Source organism: Varanus komodoensis, unplaced genomic scaffold (genome assembly GCF_004798865.1).
Source record: "Varanus komodoensis strain SLA01 unplaced genomic scaffold, ASM479886v1 scaffold44_3, whole genome shotgun sequence".
NCBI lineage: Eukaryota > Metazoa > Chordata > Lepidosauria > Squamata > Varanidae > Varanus > Varanus komodoensis.
Window position 1 is genome coordinate 241851 of NW_025336010.1, and position 5193 is coordinate 247043.

Here is a 5193-nt window from a genome sequence, read left to right on the forward strand (position 1 = left end):
TGCCTCAGCAACAAAGGCCTCCTGTTGTTGGCGCAGCCCTTCCTGGTCTGCTAGACCTGGAACTCCATGCCTGCGTCCTTCATTCCTCCTGCCTGCGTCCCTGCGTCCTGCCTGCACCTCTTCTCTCCCTGACTGGTCGGCCTTCCTCCGTTCTACTACCCTTGGCTCGCTTTGGACTATGCTACCCATTTCTACGGACTTGGCTAGTATATCGACTTCCAGCTTGACCTTGGACTGTATCTTGGACCTGCCATGCCCTGCCTGCCTGGGTCCCGGTGCCTTTACCCAGTTAGTCAGCCACCCTCGCCCGGGATGCCGACAGAAGGGATACAATGCAGTGAGGCAGAATGCAGCGCAGAAGGGGATCTGGTAGAGGCAGTCTGGGTGAAACTAAGGGGCTTTGACAGGGAAAGAGACCTGACAGTGGGGGTACGTTATCGCCCTCCAGGTCAACCTGACACCCTGGATGATGGGCTGACAGACCAGATTCTAAGGATATCTCGGGGGAGAGACACAGTAATTATGGGAGATTTCAATCTCCAGATATTAGTTGGGAGACTCACTCAGCAGTGGTAGTCAGGTCATTTCGCTTCCTAAACACAATAGAGGGGAACATCCTTGACTTGGTTTTAACCAACAGGGAGGAGCTGATAGATGAGGTACAGATTAGGGGAGCTCTGGATGCGAGTGATCACTCCATCCTTTGCTTTGAGATCAGGGGACTGGGGACGTGCAGCAGGTCGAGCACTAGAAGCTGGGACCAACTGGAGGCCAGACTGGGGAAAGTCTCCTGGGATAGGTTACTGGAAGGTAAGCGAGTTGAGGAGGGGTGGATGGCACTCAAAAGGGAGGTTTTGGAGGCGCTAGCCTTGACAATACCTCTAGTTGGCAAGGCGGGGAGGCAAAGGAGAGTGCCGCCATGGATGCGAAAGGAGGTGGTTAGAGGGATTAGACGAAAGAGGAACCTCCGTAGGAAATGGGTACTGGGGGAAATAGACAAAAGGGCATACCGGGAGGAGGAGGCCCGTCGCAGAAGGATTCTTCGCAAGGCTAAGGCTGATTGCGAGCTGAGACTTGCCAAGAATATCAAGAGCAACAAAAAGGGCTTCTTTCAGCATGTAAATAGGAAGAAGAAGGGCAGACAAGTAGTGGGACCCCTAAATGAGGAGGAAGGAGATCCAGTGATTGATATGAGGGAACAGGCACAGATGGTAAATGACTACTTTGCCTCCGTGTTCTCCCCAAAGCAGGACGGGGGATATTCGCATAGGAGATTAGATGAGGCCGGGGACTTAGGGACACAGATTAGAGTCACCCCCCCCCAGAAGTTGAGGGGCTCCTCAGGGCATTGGACATTACAAAGGCGCCAGGCCCTGACGGGTTACACCCGAGAGTACTTAGAGAGTTGGCAGGGGTTCTCTCATGCCCGCTGACTCCATTTTTGAGGCCTTGTGGGGAATGCATGAAGTTCCAGAGGACTGGAGGGTGGCATCAGTGGTCCCAATTTTCAAAAAGGGTAGTAGAAGGGACATGGGGAATTCCAGAGCAGTTAGCCTTATGTCCATTGTAGGAAAAACAATGGAAAGGCTCATAATAGCGAGAGACCTAGTGACGCTAGATAGAGAAGGGAGGCTGGTGGCCAAACGACGTTTCCACAATAACAGGTCCTGCCAGACATACTTTGTGGAATTCTATGATAACATAGAAACACAGAAACAGAGCGAGTCAGAAGGGCCTCCCGGGCCATCTAGTCTGACCTCCGACACCAGCTGGCTCTACTCACGACATGCCCACCATGTGGATGTCCAGCCTATCCTTGAACACCCGCACCGATGGGGCCTCAACGACCTCTTGTGGAAGCCCATTGCACACCCTTGGGGTCCTGACTGTCAGGAAGTGCTTCCAAGCACCCAAATGGAACCTTGGCGCCCTGAGCTTTGCTCCATTGGAGCGCGTCCTGCCTTCCTCTGCAGGGGAGAACAGGTCTCTACCCACCTCCATGTGACATCCCCTCACATACCTGTATGTGGCCAACAGATCCCCTCTGAGTCTCCTCTTCACCAGGCTGAAGAGACCCAGTCCCCTCCGTCTCGCCTCATACCCCATCCCCTGCAAACCAGCCACCAACCTTGTGGCCCTACGCTGCACTGACTCTATTGTGTTCAGTTTTGGGCCCCTCGTTACAGGAAGGATATATCCATGTTCGAGTCAGTGCAATGTAGGGCCACAAGGTTGTTGTCTGGTTTGCAGGGGATGCTGTATGGGGCAAGGCTGAGGGAACCGGGTCTCTTCATCCTGGAGGAGACTCTGAGGGGATCTGTTGGCGACATACAGGTATGTGAGGGGGTGTCAGAGGAGGTGGGGAGAGAGCTGTTCTCCCCTGCAGAGGAAGGCAGGATGCACTCCAACAGAGCAAAGCTCAGGGAGCCAAGGTTCCATTTAGATGCCAGGAAGCACTTCCTGACAGTCAGGACCCCTTGTGTATGGAATGGGCTTCCACGGGAGGTGGTTGAGGCCCCATCGGTGCGGGTGTTCGAAGATAGGCTGGACATGCACATGGTGGGCATGTCATGAGCAGAGCTGGCTGGAGCCGGGGTCAGACCAGATGGCCAGGGAGCCCCTTCTGACTCACTTTGTTTCTATATTTCTGTTTTGTGGTCATTGACATGCAATTTATGCTAAACTATGGTGCAGCCGCAGCTTGACTGCTGCGTACAATGCATTTCAAGGTCATTGTGGAGCTGGACATGGTGCAATAGGGCAACCAAAATGACCAGAGGAGCTGTAGCAACTCAGCTATACAAAAAAATTGAGAATTTTTGGTTTAGAGAAACAGGACAAGAGAGGGTCATTTAAATTAGGCATGGTCTGAAGAAGTAGATAGCAAGTTCTTTCCCTCTCTTATCACACTAACACAAACTAATTGGTAGGATATGCTGAACAAGAGGAAAGACTGCTTCAGAGTGAATAGATAACAAGAGGGATTCTCTGCCACTAGAAGTGGGAATGGTTTTAAAAGTACAGATGAATAAATTTTCCAGGTTTGCTTTTGCCTGTACTTGAAGTTTTAAAACCTCCATTTCCCCCAATTTCATATACAAAGACATTGGTGAATTTTAAACAATTCTATTGAACATGTACCAAAATCCATCTGCACTGGCCAACTTCAGTAGGTGCAGCCAGTATGGAAAGGATGTGCGCTACTTGCCTGCTTATGCTATCAGAAATGAGCCTAAGCAAAAAAGGACTGGCAACCCTGATTCTGCACCATGAACGTGGGGTGGGAGGGATTTAATTGCAGGTGTTTAATGCTAAATTTGCCAAGCCTTGGGCTTGGACAGCCACTTTCAGTCACTTCCTGCTTTTTTGAATCCAAAGTTTCTTCTGACCAATTTATGAAAAAAGTCTGCAAGTCTTGGACTCATTTTAAAACCCTCTAAACAGAAGTTCATTCTCAGCATCGCTGTTTAAGAGGGAGAATTTACGGAGGCGATGCCTCGGAGGCTCCCTCTGGTGATGAGAGGGCCTTATGCCTCCTCCAGGGCCTAGTCCTGCATGATTCTGAAGGCTGGCTGGTGTTGGGCCTCCTCCTATGGTATCCAGGCGCTCCCAGAGGAGCAGGATGCTGGAGCAATCAATATTTGACACACTTTTGATGCATTTCCAGTTTCACTTTTGATGCATTTCCAGTTTCAAACTCATTTCCAAAGGCAGCAAGGAAAAGGTAGGACCGCCCAACTCCACTGGGAGGGCCCTTTCTCACTTGCAGTGCAAGCGACTCTGGCCCCAGCACTAATTTGCAGGAGGCACAGAACAGGCTGGGTCCCTCCAGCCCTGAATGGACCAAGCAGCACCTGCCAGGGGTGGCAACCAAAGGTCAAGCTGCTGCTCCCTGGGCAAGCTGTCCACACGTGTGAATGTGGAGAGGCTGTCACAAGAGTGTTCTGTGACAGGCTCTTTTCCTTTTGGAACTTAACCCTTGCTTCCCTCCTCTGGACACTGCACCTTCTTTGCTACATGATCCACCCACAATTCCAAGCATGAAAATCCCAAATCCTAGCTCAGACCGTGTTAAGTCCTCTTTCAGGCTTGCAGGGCACAGGTGGCGGCTTCAAGGCTGTCCCTGTGCCTAGGCTGGGACGAGGGATGGGACGAGGTCTGAAGATTCTCAAGAACTGATGCATCCCCTTGTTGATGAATTCTACCTGGGGAACCAGGAGTTGTCACCTCATGGGATTACCGGTTCTGATTACTTTAGGGGGAGGAATGAAAGAAGGGCTGTCAAGCTAGCCAGCTGCTCCCTCTTGCCAAGAGAGATGTCTTGCTGGAGGGTCTGCCCGATTGTGCTTTGGTTCACTTCTGAGAAAGCTTGCTAAGTAGTCTGTTGGTTACTAGTCATAGACTAATTAGTTTTATTATTTTAGCTCTGAAGTAGCCAAAAGGCTTGGGATTTGATGCTGAAACCTGTAACCTGCACACTGTATGCTATTCACTCTCCCCCATCCTTCCCCTTCCTCTTTGTATGCATGTGTCCTCTTTAAAACTCCTCCACTACTATTGTCTGTGCCTTTGTTTAATAAAGGTTTTGTTTCCCCAAGAACTTGGGTCATCATATGCTGAAATCCAGTAGGTTCAACTCTGTGAGAGTGTTGGGGGCACTGGTTTTCTCCCCCCAGAGATTAAGAATTGCTGCACTGGTGTGGCACTTTACTGTTACAGAGCATGGTGGAGCAGACCTTGCGTTGCTGAGCACTCCAGTTCCTGACTCCAAGCTCAGTAGATCAAAGGAAGTTGCCCCAGCAAGTCTAAGAACCATTGGATACTGGCAACCCAGCTCCCAGAGAGTGAGTGAACAGGGAGAGCGAGCAGGAGTTTGGTGGTGGAGTTAGGTGGGGGAGGCCCCTATTTTTTTTTCTTTTTTCCTCTTAGGTTTTGTCCACGCTTCATTTTCTTCCTTGTAATACACCCTCATTTATGGGAGGACCATGCTGAGCACTGGTTGTTACAACAGGCCCAGTAAGCTAGAATCAAAGAGGGAGCAGAAATACTGGTCTGAGAAGCCTCCCCAGTGTTGGCAACCTGCAACGTCTGTGCAATGTTTGCTTTCCTGCCTAAGGTCAACATGGCCCACACGTGCAACGAGTGCAAGCCAGTAGCCCTGCTCGAGGAAAAGGTGAGAGCACTGGAGTAGTA